Source organism: Thunnus albacares, chromosome 23, assembly GCF_914725855.1.
Source record: "Thunnus albacares chromosome 23, fThuAlb1.1, whole genome shotgun sequence".
In the NCBI taxonomy this organism is placed as follows: Eukaryota; Metazoa; Chordata; class Actinopteri; order Scombriformes; family Scombridae; genus Thunnus; species Thunnus albacares.
In genome coordinates this window covers 13,292,604-13,309,037 of record NC_058128.1, presented here as the reverse complement: position 1 = coordinate 13,309,037, position 16,434 = coordinate 13,292,604, and positions in this window count along the sequence as shown.

The window sequence follows — 16,434 nt, the reverse complement described above, 5'->3', positions numbered from 1 at the left end:
TCATTCTTACCTTAATGCGTACTACAAAATCTACATTATTGAAAAAGGTCAGTCAGTCTTTTGCCTTTTAATATGACAAAAGTCTAATTATACTGCATTTATCCCCCTTTATTACAGATACAGTATGATTTCTGTGAATTTATATTTCTATTACCTGAGAAAAAGTCAATAATATATCAATGAGTTCAATCATCATTTCTGGGATTTTACATTTGAAAATCTGTCTTAAACTGTGCCTGACCCAAATTAAGTAAATTGTTTACAAATCAAGTGTGGAAGATCATCAGATATAGACAGCTTCAGATGTTTTGCTTACACTTTAATTCGTCAGACCTCTCAGTGACTTTGAGGCCCTGAAGCAGTGTTGACCTTGCGGGACCTGGCAGAGCGAGCTGCACTGCAGTACAGCTGAACTCAGGAGGCTGAGTGCCAAACAACATCACCCCTCCCAGACAAGACTTTTTAAGGCCAGGGCAGAGAGGAGATTGAGCTTTAGAAGTGTTTATTTCACAAAGAAACAGACAAGTGTTATGAGTGATTTTAATATAGTGGGGAGAGACTGGACACTGAGAAGGAAAGAAATAATATGAAATCACAAGACTTGCACCACCATACTGCTCAATAGGAAACTCATCCTCAGAGCATTGGTGGTCTAGCTCAGACAGTTTTTATTTAAAAATACAAAACCCCAGAGAAATCTGCTTTGTCTAATGAAGCTGATCCCAACTGGGAAATCTACAAAGGCCTCACTTGATTTCAGGCGGTGGTTGAATTTGCAAAATCAAATTAACTGTATCCCACAAAGCTGTTTCCGGCTTTGTATCAGTGACTCTCCAAATACACGGAGCGAGGGCACGTGCTGGGAGGAAGCACCACATCTGCAAGCATGTAAGACATAATGTAGCATGACATGACATAAAATTGCTTTTGAGCACTGATAAGATTTTCCTCCTCTTGTTTTCTGGCCTTGTATTCAGCTGCTGCAGGAAGCTTATGTGTTTAATGTATGTGGTTTGGACTTATCGTATGAGACAGCAAATGCAACACAATTCAGGAAGGATATGGAGTGAGTGAATTAATCAATGTTACAGATGTAAATATGATTCTTTAAAGATGTTGAACCTTTTTTCAGGCCCATAAAACAAAGTGAGGTATGTTGTGATTGTATCCTGCAGAGGGCAGTGGTGTAGCATTAACATAACTGCTCATCAAGAGTCGAGAAAAGATTCGGTTTTGATCTATAAAATTGTCCCCATGTGGGCACTTTGTCCCCAAATAACATTATTTTTCATAGTCATAAATTCTCCATCCCACGTTTTAGCTCTCAGATTAAACTCTAAGCCTTTCTATTTGAGGAACTAAACTCTGCGCTTTTCCTCGTTTCACTAATAATCTCTAATTCACTCACTTTCTGAACTATTTTGGTGACAAAGTCCATGATTTCCACGTCTTGGTTTTCAAGCAAGGAGAGAAAAGCTCTGAAGAAGCCAAATCCTTTTAACAATAGCCTACTTGTCTTTCCGCAGCTTATGCAGCTCTGAAAAGGAGAGCTTCATCCTCTTGTGATGAAATGAATTTGGTGACCAGACTTTTAGAAAAAGCATTATGAGAAAAAAAAATCAATGTACATACATGTAAATTCTCCTCTAGTGCCCAAGATAGCTTTCCTTGTCATGTGTGAGGCATTAACTACTCTAAGGCCTCAAGAATGATATTTATAGACCAACATAAAAATAATATATGTCCAAAATACAAAAATAGCTAACAGGTGTTGAGACACATGAGAAAGAGTTTGTTTGCTACTGGAGCAGGGTGCAGTGAAGTGTTACAGGGCCACACTGGAGTTGCCACATAACCTCCAAACATGTTTAATACAAGAAAGGATTCTTTCACAGCGATGGAAAACCGGCTAAAAGAGAAGCCAGTTTGACTTTTTTTTACTTCACAGTGACGCCATTGTCACCAGTGTCAGCACTCAGGGCAAATTGCTATCCACTGACATAATCACTCAAGAACATTTGGGATCAAAAACAAAAAGTAATTTCTTGCAGAACTCGCTTTAAGATTTCATGGTATTTTGTGGGACTTCATGTGTCTTTTACCCCTCTGATCTCTTAAGAATGTCTGGAATGAAGTACCACCCTGTAATGTCACAAACTCAGACAGACACTGCTAAAGGGAGCACAGAGTATCCTGCAGTAGGTGTTTTAAAGGAGTATTTTGACATTTTGGGATACAGGCTTATTCGCTTTCTTGCCAAGAGTTAAATGAGAAGATCTATACCACTCTTAACTTGAGATCGGTATCACTTCTCTCATCTAATTCTTGGCAAGAAAGTAAAATTTCCTAAAATATTGAACGAACAGGCAGTTATTAGTACAGAACCAGCTCTTTACAACTAGCCAACACTGCAGCTGCAGCTATACAATAAACTACAACACTGTCAACATTTTGAATTATAGCTCAAAGACGTGCAACATACAGCTTTAACATGAAATAATATTCACCTAAAGACTATAAATGAGTCAATATCACTTTATTTCCCATAACCAATTTGACTACAGAGGAGGACAAACCAATCCGAGCTCGACCAGGAGCGGTTTGGAGGAAGATCAAGATGATGCACGAAATGAGCAGAAATGTGTTTGTGTTGTAAAAACAGTCAATAATTAGACTTCAGCAAATCATTGGCACAACACGGTTCATTACATGCTCAGTCTTGTCTCGACCTCCTAAAAGACACAAATAATATATTAGCTATTGTGCAGATTTTTGAAATAAACTAGATTAAAATGTAATTAAAAGGATTAAAATGTGATTAATTTTAGTTTTAGAATTCCCCTTTGTTCATGAGCTCAGCTGTAGGCAGTGTCTGCTCGTTAGCAGGCATCATTGCCTGCAGCTGTGCTTAGTTTTTAAAAAGCCTCAGTTTGCCTGAGTGCTTGGTCACTTGTTCTGTTGCTGAGAGAGTTTTGTATGTGTTTTAATCTCTTTTTGTTTGCCCCCCTTTTCTTAAAGTTGAAGCTTTTGGCAATTTTAACAAACCCAAAGCATGTCGGCATCTGTCTTTCCTTTAAGCCCAGACATGTTCTTTCTTTTGTTTTTGATTTATTTGAGCCACTCGCTTTCTTGATAAGCAGCAGAAGAATTGGTCAAAGCACGGTTAATTAAAAACACTGATAACAGGCAGCGTGATATTCAGTCATCAGCTGGCAGTAACAAAGATCATATTATGGAGTTCATTAGAAGCAGCCTGGCTAGAACAGATTTCTCCTTGAGAGAAGAGGCAGGACAGGGATTTGATTTGATTTGATTCAGACATAAAAACATCACTTTAATAGATACAAACAGAAACAAACAATATTTGTACAAGTAAAACACCTAAAACCCACAATAAGCCCCAAACATTTTACAGCACACAAAATAACATTAAAACATTAAAAAAAACAGAGTACAAAACCAATGCCCTGTATATAGCAGGGAACCTAGCTTATATACAATGAACTATATCATCATTAACTACATATTTCTATTGCCTCACATACATTAATTTAAGATATATAACCATCCGTAGCCATTACCCTGTTGGTGTCAGGACAAACCTGATAAGAGAATCTTCTTTTACCAATCTCTAATTTTAGCTTTGGTAAGACATAATTTGTGCCTGTATTTGTTGACCGGATGTTTTATCTCTCACCAAATGGCATCGGTCATAAATAGCTCTTGGTTTCTTTGTATGATGTGCGTTATAAACTCAAAAGGCTTTTGTCAATGGTATCATTCACTGTCAACCACCCTAGAGTACTATGAAATTCAGTCACTGCGGTGTCATACACACACCTCAAGACAATTCTAACTAAGTTATTCTCTGCCTTTTGGGGCCTTTCGATCTCACTGATAGCTGCATTGCCCCAAATGGCGGAGCAACAGCTGACCTGACTGCCAACTAAGGCTTGGGCTGACTGCTTCAATACTTTCATACAAGCAAATAACCAGCTATCCATAGAATCATATACACTGTGCTAGTAATCTTTTTTGATAAGTGACTGATATGGGGAGTCTATGATAAATGACTATCTAAATGAATACCTAAAAGTTTAATAACTGAAACCTATTCAGTTTATGGCAATTGATATGGCAACTGTATTTGCACTAACATTACCTCAACTTGACCAACACAGAGGTTGTCTCTCCTTTGAGGGCAAATATGATTTTGAATATGTAAAGCCACTCTTCCTCCATACCCATGCTTATCTCTTCTCATCACAATCCCTCTAGGAGAATCTGTCCATCATTAATTGTGTCATCTAAATGAGTTTCAGTTATGGCAAAAATATGCATATTATTATTCATCATTAAATCAGAAACCTCATGCATCTTATTAGGCAAGATTCAAACAGTAACGTGCTAAATGCAATCCTTTCCTCAGCAATGACAAGTCAACTGAGCATACCTGTTTCCCACTTGGCTTTGATATGCTCCATTTAGTCTCCGTCGTAATTGGATATAGAGTTTTCCTTCTCGCATTTATCTCAGAAGGAAATTGATCATTCATTCCGTAGGATGCATTCCTGAGTTCCCTACCCTTGCTTTTAACAAGTTCTTCTTTCCTTAAAATGTTTAAATCGAGCCACAATGGCTCTTGGCCTACCCTCAGAAACTTTTCCCATTATGTGAACACAAGAGAAAGTGATGCGCTTAGTTGTTTCTGGTGTCATTTTTTACTGTTAAGCCATAAATTGCTGCACAGCAAATTGACAGTCTGTGTTATTATCCTCCGGGATTCCAGAGAACACAATATTGTCTCTCCTGGTGCGGCATTGGAGGTCAAGCAAGGTTTTCTTTTAGCTGCTTGTTCTCCTTTTCAATAGCAGCCACCTTATTCTCCACAGTTTGTATTGAGCATTTTAGCACCACATTCTCAGACATCAAATCATCAATTTGCATCTGACTATATTCTTGGCTCGCTCTGAGCTTGCCCAATTCCTCTCTCATGACATCCAATATCTGAAGCTTTGCAAGCCTTTTATCAATGGATTGCAGTAGAGCAATTTCTACCTTCATTGTTGGCTCACTCCCATCTCTGTCAAAATACGCTCTTTTGCTTAGGAAGGGTCTGGAATCCTCATTGATATCCTTTAGGATCTTCCTCTTGTCTCTTTCACAAGTGTTCCCAAAGTTTGTATCTTTCTGAGACATGTTCCCGTTTGCTCTTTGATAGCTCACCTCAATAAATCTCTTCAGCTCTTCAAAAGACCCACAAGAATCCAGATTGTTTGATCAGAGTTCAGTCAGGCCCTGTAGTTTTGGGCCAGCCAACAACTTGCAGTGGAATCAACAGAAGGGCTTCCAGGAGGAGCAAGCCAGGGCAGAGGGAATCCACTAAAAATCACTCCTTGCAATTGCCATCCACAACTCTGGACAGTTTGGTAGTATGACTTATCAAAAACACTTAAACTGTATATTTGATTCTTATAAAAATCTTTGAGAAAAATCATGGCCTCCTTAACTGGAGCTGAAAATTAAGATGTCATTTAGGTCTAAGGAACTAAAAAGAGACAAAATGGATCTTGTGAAATCTGTCAAAAATTTCATTTGGTTGCAACAGCTGCTTCTTGATATTATTCAAGGATGAGGAGCATCTTACACTGAGAAAGTGTCATTCCCTGAAATGGACAGATACTTGAAGTATAAGGATTATCTGATAAAGGCAATGTAAAAATATGGCAATAAGGTAAACATATGCCATCAAATCAACCCTGAAATGCTCCAAAAAACCAACCAAGATCACAAATTTAATTAGATCTACCAGATTAATTTCTCTTCCTGTTTCTGAAGTCTCACTTGTCTTCAAAGTGTCAAAACTAATAGACAACATGCAAACTCTGGTGCAGATACAGGGGATCAGATTTTGGTTTAGGACTGCCAGTCAGAGGAAGAAGAGCCTGTAGCCTGAAAGTTTTCAGCCTGAGACAGAAATTGGAGAGGAGGAGGGAGGAAAAATGAATGTACTTGGTCCCAGGAGAGGGAAGAGTTGGAGTGAAATGAATCTCTACAGAGAGGGGAGGACGAGTCAAAACAACAGCAAGCTTATGCTGTAAGGTGCATGTGATGAGTTGTGAGATATACCGTAAAACAAGTGAGGGAACTGAGGGATCCTACCAATGAAACCTGATCGGTGCAGTCCAATAAGAACATATGCAGTTAATTTCTCAGATCTCATGGTCTGCAGTCGTGCCAAGCAGTATGTGGTGGCTGACCGATCAAGTGGGATGAGGATCAAAAACTGGGAGGCGTGGAGTGCTTTTTAAATTCTGAGTAGTTCAGTCTGGGTTGCTGACTTGACTCGTGACTTATTGGGGTCAACGAGGTTGTTTTGTGACGGGAAAAGCTAGTTAGAGAAAGCATGTTCAAGAGTTTAGGAAAAGAAGTGAAGAGGGTGACACTGGTCTGTATGTCTTGACAACAGATGGATTAAGAGACTCATTGACCTGGTTGGCTCTGCTAAAGCACAATTTTAAGACTTTATCATGAATATGCAGATGCTGTTTGGCAGCACCTGGAAGTTGACCTGTTAAAGGGGTTTTTCTGTATCTTAATTGGGGCAAACTTGATGTGATTTGTGATATATAAACAAAATTTGACTGGACTTGTCCATAGTGAAGAGAGAAAGAACATGGAGCCTCAGTTATCCTCAATCTTCCTAAAATCATAATGAAAGTATGACTGACCTACTCTTTTTTTAAGAGTAGGCAGTACATATCTTAAGTTTACCTTTTTTGGCAGTCCACATATATTGTGATTAGGCCTCCAAATGGAAACAGGGTGTTTGGCAGTCTTCTAGTCAAATTTCCAAATGAAATGGTATCGAAACAAAAGTACACATACATGTCAGTCATGGCCCGGTCCCATATTTTCATTTCCTGTGGTGTAGTCAACCTTTTTTGTTTCCTTTTAAAATAATAGACCTTATTCTGTAAGCAGCAGCCTGACTACAGCATACATTAAATTTGAAGACAGGCTTTAAATCCTGAAAGCATCTGTCAACCCTTGTCACCGTTGCTTGCGAGGAAACATCAATCACTCAACAGCTCCACCATATGCTGAGGATTAATTGCAGAGTTTAGTTCTAAAGTGATATATATGTAGGTCTACAACACTGGAACGAATGACTGCTATTAAAACAAGAATATGGCGAGGAAAAAGAGCCATTTCATGGGTTTTTATTAAATTTATGAGTCATGTGAAGACACTTGCTTGCCAAATGGGTTTGTGAGAGGCTGCTAAATCGAGCATCAAGGAGCAGATTAAAAAATAAATACAGCACCTGTGCAGATTTTGAACTGATCTGCATCATAATATCAAGAGTGGAGCGGCACTGAAATGACAGTATCTCGAAAGGCTGAAGGTCATCAGTGATTCTGCCTGGTCAGCAAAACAACAGGCAGCTGTCATGATTAATGCTGTGAAACATGAAGACACAAGGGTTGACTGGAATTTAAATAAGGACAAACACATACACACCTTTTTTATATTTGGGACTCTTTCTTGCTTCTTGAAACATGTTGCTGTTCTGATAAGGTGAATAAAAACTTCACTCCAGTGTGTTTGACACTTGTTTGATATGTCTGGCGTGAGAAGTGGAGCTGATTAAATTCTAAAAGAGAAAAGCATCAGGCATTTTATTTTAATTGCACTGTTTTAATTTCCTCTCAAAAAAGAAATAAAACTTAAACTTGTAAACTTTTTCAAGAGTTAACTTCTTAAATTGCCAAAACAGTCAGCGTGTCATCTTTACAAACTCTTGTTGTGCAGCTAAGCGTTGCTCAAACCCACAGAAATTATTGTGGAGATCCCAGCGTTTCCAAACATACCAATTATACCAGTTGTCAGGCTGTATTTTGGAGACATGCGTGAAATGATGCACAAGACATCTAGAATATTTCCGTCTGATTGAATGGTGCCGCCTTAAAGTTGTAATTTTCACTCAGTATAACAAAGCTGCTACAGAGGACTGAAACAAACATTTCATATTTCACTGTCATATGTCATGAGATTTGTTTTTATGCATAGTCAAGGTTCAGGATGTTCTATCTTTGCTGTGCTTGCACAGTAAAACACTTTATACTTGATGTGATGTTTGACTGAGGGAAGGGAACAATTGTATTTTTATTTTTTTTTACTTCAGACTGAAACTTTGACTTCTAAAAACAAATTAAATCCAGCAAAACACTGTGTAAACATGACATGTATCGAAGAGGAGGCATTTTAATAGAGAGAATTTTAAAGTTCCCCTCCACTCAAAAATGTGTTTTTCTTCTTGTTCCTACAGTTGGATGTTTAAACTTCACTGTGCAGAATGATGTATGTGCAGAGTTTGAAGGCTGTTTTTACAATCATCTGCTGAAAGTGGAAAATTTCTCTGAGCTCACCTTAAATCTGAGTTTAAGGTATGTACCTTCGAGCATGACATCACAACTAGTTTGGAAGCCATTCCTGGTCCAGTATGCAACTAACGTCCAAGTGTGGAAACCTGAAACCTCCAGTACACAAACACTGAGAATGGACTTTACAGTGAAGTAGGAGACTTTTGGCCAGCAGTTAAACTTTTGAAACAAACTATCTATCTATCTATCTATCTATCTATCTATCTATCTATCTATCTATCTATCTATCTATCTATCTATCTATCTATCTATCATCATACATGTACACATACATCAAAATTATAGAAATGATACAATTCAGCTAGAACAATACTTTCTGTCAATTTAGAAATCAGCTCAAGAACTTCTTTCCACAACATGTGGAGTTTTTGACATTCCCACATACAATAAAACAAGGTACCAATTTCTTCATTGCATTTAATGCAATTGTCAGGAATATTGGGATTAAAATGGTGTAATTTAACAGGTGTATTGTAAGTCCTGAGCAGTCATTTATACTTTAACAGTTTGCATCTGGTATTTTTTCGACAGCCTATGTGTGTTATGAAATGCTTGTCACCCTGCACAAATCCATTTTGATCGTTAGCGATCAGGTGGAGAATGATTGTTTCTATCCACCTAGCCAGGGCCTTACACAGTATTTTGGTGTCACGTGACAGTAAAGATATAGGATGATACAATGCTCGTTTTGAGATTTGCCTGGTTTTAACAGAAGAGAAATTACTGCAGATCTTGAGGATGGAGGTAATATTCCTTCTCCATTGGATTCATAAAACATCTCAAGGAGGTGTGGCAACAATTTCCCTGAGAAATTCTTATATATTTCTATGGTTCAGCCATCAGGCTCAGGTGCCTTTTCACTATTCATTCTTTAACACATCTCCTAGTTCTTTGATACATAAATTTTATCAAGATAGCCTCATCAGTTAAAGTTGGGAATTGAAGTTGGTCCAAAAAATCATTTTGTTTTTCTATCTGGGTATTCAGATTTATACAGATCTTCATAATATCTTGTAAAAGCAGTGTTTATTTCAACTGGATCAACAAGTTTCTTCCATCTTCTAATTTAATGGAGTCAATAGCTCTATTTGTATCTTTTTAATTCTCCATGCTAACAGCTTCCAGCTTTTTCTCCCTGGTCATAATGATTGCTTTAACCACAACAAATTGGAAGGTATTTTAGCTGCTAGCTCATTGTATTGGGATTCAATATGAGAAGATGCTGTTCATCCCTCCAGAAGAGTTTGAGAGACTTGTAGAATCAATGTCAAGGCTGAGGAACACCATTCTTCAAAAAGATATTCCCTTATTTGGTGTTTTGATGATGGTGGTGGAAAGCGCTGTCTAACACGTCAGTCCAAAATTTCCCACAGGTATTCAATCAGGTTGAGATCTGGTGACTGCGAAGGCCGTAGCATATGATTCATTTTCATACTCATCAAACCATACAGTGACCCCTCGTGCCCTGTGGATGGGGGCATTGTCATCCTGGAAGAGACCACTCCCATCAGGATAAAAATGTTTCATCATAGGATAAAGGTGATGACTCAGAACAACTTTGTATTGATTTGCAGTGACCCTTCCCTCTAAGGGGATAAGTGGACCCAAACCATGCCAGCAAAACGCCCCCCACAGCGTAACAGAGCCACCAGGAATAAATCTGTTTCCTGTAGGAAAATAATATTGGATTTCATTTGTTTAATTCTACTCAATACCTGTTTAACTTAAGTGTTTAAGTACCAGTTTATTCAGTCCTGTTGTATTACAGCTAGAGATTTTTTAAATCTGATCAGTTAAGCATGACGGTAGGATAGCGTGACCGAAAAAATAAAAGCAAAACACCAAGATCTGAACCCCTCCCAAGAAACTCTCATGCACTTCGCTAAATTAAGTAATGTCAAATAAAGTTGGTTATGCAGAATGATCCACAATGTGAGGAGCAAAGTGACTTTTGTACTGACATAGTGTTTTATAGTATATTTAACATATTGAAGACAGATAGACCTGAGCTCGACCAACAGTAAATTAAGAGGGAAAAAAAGGTTCATATTGGCAACTTTTGTGATCGTACATCATAGTAAGTTTCTGTTACAGTATCATACACAGAAAGAGCGCCAAAGAGAAATGTCTCCAATTTGGTTAGGCTTCTATGTTTAAAAGTGAGGTCATTACATTAATTGTCCAATACCCCAAATACAGCCGACACTGGGTCAGGTTTTACTATGTGTCCCAGGATATGAGACAAAGTTTTAAATATAGAGATCCTAAAACTGGTTAATTTTGGGTGTAGCCAGAACATGTGCCCCAATGAGGCCGGAAATACCCCACAATGGTCACACAAAGGGTCTATATTAGGATACATTTTAAAAAGCTTGACCTTTGAAAGATGGAGACAATGCAACACCCTGAACTGTTTAAGAGCATGATTGGTACATATAAATGCTGAGTGCACACCCTCTTGTGCCTCTATCCATTGCTCCTCCGTTAAGCCAATGCCAAGTTCTCCTCCCAGGCGGATTTCATAAAATCTGCGGCTAAATCTAATTAATTAGACATACAGTTATAGATATATGATATCACCCCCCTAGACGAAGGATTAACAGAAAATAAAGATTCCATCTGGGTGTTATTAGGTGCACTAGGAAACGTAATTGTATTGGATCTAATATAGTTTTGAATTTGTAGAAATTGAAAGAAATGGGTTTGAGGAAGGTTGAATTTATTGTGTAGTTCAAAAGAGGGAAACGTGCCAATAATTTAAAGATCTTTCATTTTTATAATGCCATTACAGGTCCATAATTGAAAGGAGCTATCTAATAGAGAGGGATGGAAATGATGGTTTGCACACAGAGGAGAGGGCTCCCATGCCATCCAAAGTGCTGTCTTATTTCAGTCCAGATTTTAAGGGACTGTTTTACAACAGGAGAAGATGTAATTTTAATTATATTCCAATTTTAATATTCATAGTAGAGCATTTTATATACATCTTAAAACATGTCTGGAGGGGATCTTTAAACTGTTATACATTCAGGATTTACACATAGAGTATGAGGTTATAGCTACTTCAGTCTATTACTTTTTCATCATAGGATCTTCGCCTAGATATTACTTTCATTTTACTGATAAATGTGTGGCACTTTAATAATATGGAAAACTGCCATAAAGGCAAAATCCTTTAATAAATAAAACCAAAGAGATTACTGTTAAAAGACGCATTGCCAAAAATAAGAACTGCACAAAGCCAAGAGAATAAAAACAACAAACCTAAAATACAGTCTACCGCATAAAATCATATTAGTGCCATAGACCATAAATGTGTGAACTCAGTTAAAAGCTTGTAGGAATATAGTTTTTTTGGTCGCACTCTATCTCATGGTACACTAATAAGCCATCATAAGCCGTACTTTGTATCAAATTAGACAAAAACTAGAAATAATATCTTATTTATTAGACAGTAAACAAACACAATTATACCCTAATTAGACACCATACACCTAAATTATGCTGTAATTAGAAATTGCATATAATGCTGTATTAGACCCAAAATATATTATACTTAGACACTATTATACTCTTAGAAACCAAATAGGAGATCCTAATACACTATTAGACACCATTTTACAAGATCATAGATTACACAATTAGACATCAAATACAATGCCATATTAGATCCAAAATATGCTACAATTAGACACTATCCTACCATTACTACCAAATTATGCTATAATTAGACACCACTTTTAATGCTACCAACATGGACCTATGATAGCTTGATTAGACAACACAGTCTGTAATTAGATTAATTTAATGCCATATTATATCGGGCAAAGCCTTTATAATAGTCAGACAAAGCACTGAGAGCTCAGAGGACAATACATTTATTTGGCCTTTGTTTAACATAGTTTCACTTTCTTACAGGGTCATCTGTTGCTCATTAGAAGAAAACTGTACCGTTAACTAAAGTCCAACCACATCGGGTCACATTCGATCACTACCTCACATGTCCCTCATAGTCTGGATGTTCTCCGGAGTCCTGTGGAGTTTGTAGGTAGTGATACAAAGCCTAATATATGCTTCCTAGATGCTCTACTCCCATACCAGTTAAGACATCAGACCATTTAATGTCATGTTACTATCTGACCCCAGTAACATTATGGAAGCTACTAGGACACTGCATTTTTATTTCCAACTGTTAGACCCTTATTAGACTTTCTTAGAGGGTAATTTGCAACAAATTACAAAAGAACTGTACTGTAAACTGAAGTGAAATCAAATAAGTAAGTAACATTATCACATATCTGCTACTTGAGACATATCTACACCTTCTTTGGCTGCTCCCGTACAATTGGCAGAGGAGCCAAGACCGATGTATTATAGCCGACCTCTTTGATCAAATCACAATGATCTCATTTTTAAATTAGATTCTCTAGGGTTATTATCTGCTGACAGGATTACAATAAGTCTGTGCAGTCACCCATAGCCAAAATATTCCTCTATAATTTTGGCCTTTACTTGGTGGTTCTGGTTCACATGTTGTTTTTAAATGAGGAACGGAAAAAAAATCATTGCACGACAGCTCCTGAAGCACTTTATACTGGTGTTGATAACCAAAGCCATACAAACTGTGAAAACAACCAGGACCAAAAAATGCTGCAAACTAGAAACAAAATGATCGGCCAGTTTAAGGAATGTAAACATCACTGAGAAACTCCAGCAGCAAGGGCTTCTAATAACTGTAATAACTAGCATGGCAGAGCAATATAGACAAAAATAAAATGTGCACAAAAGAAGATGGTGAAATGACCATAACAGAAACGAGACAGCAACTGAGATTCATAAATGCTGATCAATACCAGTCAATCCACTATTACTTTGGTGGCTGCTGAGGATTTCCAGCCAAGCCAATCCTGCCACTTTGTTTTTCTTTCCCCTTTTTCCACCCCAACACAAACATGGCCGGGATGATGCTGAATGGAACAATGCTATTGTAGTCCAGGCTAAAATAGATGAATTTCACACTGTTGAGTAGCGGAGCTTGCTCAGTTTGAAACAATTTTATCCTAGTAAACATACCACATCCACGGAATTAATGATTGTTTTTTCCATCCGTTGTTCAGGAAGTAACATATGCTGTGTTTAGCTCCCTTTAGCCAAACTGTGCCAAACCCTTAACCAAACACTGCCACTGCTTTCTCCTTTGCTCTCATGCCTTTCGCTGCCAACAGCAAAGTGTTACCACTTGTTGGAGCCTGTATGTAGCATAAAATGTCTGTTTTGTTTCCTGTGGCTGCGGCTTGACCTGATACTACTTTTAGTTCCTTTGAATGTTTCTAACCTCATATGTTATCCTAATTTAAATTGTGGTGTAAAAATATTGCCTCCGTGACAAATGAAATACTATTTAGCTTATAACTCTGGAACTCGAACCAGCATAAGACTCATATGCCTATAGCCACTACATGGTGCAAAAGCATCATAAGATTAAATAGTGTACATTGCATACAATGTGTAATACCTTTTATCAGGTTCAACACCTCCCTGAGGAATGTGCACTCCTCCTACAGGTCCTTCTCGTGTTCTCTGAGTCTCTTCAGCTGAATAGAGGCAGTATCAGAGCACCTCTCTCCTCAGTAACTGGAAAATATTTCACAAAGAACAAAAGTAAACATTTGTCTCCTTCAAAAGTAAATAATGTTACATATTGTATGAGCAATCTGTGTGTATGCCTGTATGAATGAAACTCATTTTGGTCTGCAAAATATAAGGCAGATACAGTTTGACACAGCTGGGTAGTGTTGCCATTTCTTCTACATGTACTCCTAAGTTCATATTACGGGCAACCATTCTTTTTTTTTAATAAGAGTCCATCACATGAAAAAATTATTTAAAAAAAACAAAACAAAACAACGTCCATTTCCACCAATGCTAAACAATGATATCCAGAGTATACTATACACAACTGAACCACATTAACAATATGGGGGTTTTCTTTTTTCTGGATGCTCATAATTTCTTTTTCAAGGATAAAAATTCACTAACCCATGGCATTAATTTTTTAAATGTTGGACATCCTGCACTTGCAGAAATGTCTCCATGTCGGTTTTGTTTTTAAAAATAAATTGGATTGGATCCAGATACTCCTCCCTCTCCTCTGTGGGCATGGTTTTGTTTTTTATGAAGCTTTCAAGAGCCTGTCTTCTGTTGGCTGGGGAGTATCCTACAGTAGCACAGATGGTGACAGGACCTCTTCTTGAAACAGACGGTTGTTGCATTTCACCCGTTCTGCAGCTTTTTTTGAGTCTCTGAGAACTTTATCTTTGGGATAAAAAAAAAAAAATGCAGTTAAGTTATTTGACTATTTGAAATGACTCTTTTTCTTGCAAGTATTTCACCAAATATGTAATCGCTGCAAAGTAGATTGGAAGTTACAGCTTTGAGCAAAAACTGTTAATGCCATCACTGAAAATCATCCTGTCAATGTTGTTCAAGTCAAAACCTGTCAATAATGGACATCCAGGTCCAGCTCAGTCATTTTCTGAAATGCATGATGAGTCAACTTAGTCAATAATTGGTAAACTTAGTTAATGGGGATGTGGTTTTCCCTAAAAATTGCAAATTAGACTTTTAGAAATGCATGCAATGAAAAACAACGTTGTTTCATCATAGTTCAAAGATAACTCAATGTCTTCAGTTACTGCAAGTATGACTACAAACAAAAAACTTAAAGTTATACACTTCTCTCTTACAGGACAGCAGCCCACCTACGATATTTCGGCAAAATAGTAATTGCTGATGCATGAACGAAAGGTTTTTGAATAGCTGAAGTTATTTGAATGAAGTCAGTTGGATAGTTTTGGCTTTATGGTCATTTTTCTGACTGTTGTGCAAGACATCCAGACCTGCATAGCCCTGCCAGCACAGACCTAAACTCTGTGACCTGCTCTACACACAGGGGCCTCCACAGCTGTTTGTAGCCGAGCTGCTCATGAGGAGCTGATGGTCATTCTCTGGACGTCCGTCTCTGGAGGTTAGCTGAGCTGTCAAATCTTTCAGAAAAACATTATCTCCAAAATTAAAGAATGGATGTCAGTCAAATAACTTTGAACTGCTTAGTGACATTCACTAACCAACAGCTAACCAGTGCTAGCCAAGGCTACAGTGGTGACTCAGGCAGCTGGACCTGGCATTTGTGGTGGTGATGGACGACCTACCTCTGAACGCCTGCAACGGTCCTCAGATAACAAGAACTACTGAACAGAATTTGTTCAAATAACTTTTTTTTGTTTAGTTATTCAGGAGTCTTTTTGCATTGTCATACATTCACAGCTATTTCTTACATGCCTGAGTTGCGGAGTAGCTGCCTTAATCAGCGATTTTAATATAATAACGTTACTTACCTAAGAAGTCCCGGTTGAATTTCACAGTTTTTTGTGAGACCATGCAGCTGGCAGGTGCATGATGTGAAAATAGCAGTTTACACAGAAGAAAGATGTGTATTTCATGATTGATATTTCCACTGTCCAATCAGATTTTCCAATTTTAGCTTCAGGTGACCTTTCCTTTACTTCTTATTCTTTTTTTTTTTTTTTTTTTTGACTGGTAGATTGTAAATCAGCATGCATCAGAGTGTGTAACATCATATTATTCTTATTTCAGATTGTTGTGTACTCCTGATTTTTATATATATTAAAACTAAATACTCCGTTCCTATCTTTTTTAATTATCAAAATATTTGTTATTACAAAGACACATTCAACATTTTAAACAATATTGATAACAGAGGATTAGTGCCGCTAACGAAGCTCTGCTAATTCAGTGAGGAACATGTTTAATTTCCTGTAAATTCTTCCCAATAAAAGTCTCCCATTATTTTGTCATTTAAAAGCTTTTAATATGAAGTAGTAAGGCAGGAAATGTTAGGTTTTCATTGGCAGTAACTTAATATGGCTCTGAAAAGGCTGCCCCTCGGCAGGCTTCCGGAAAGCTG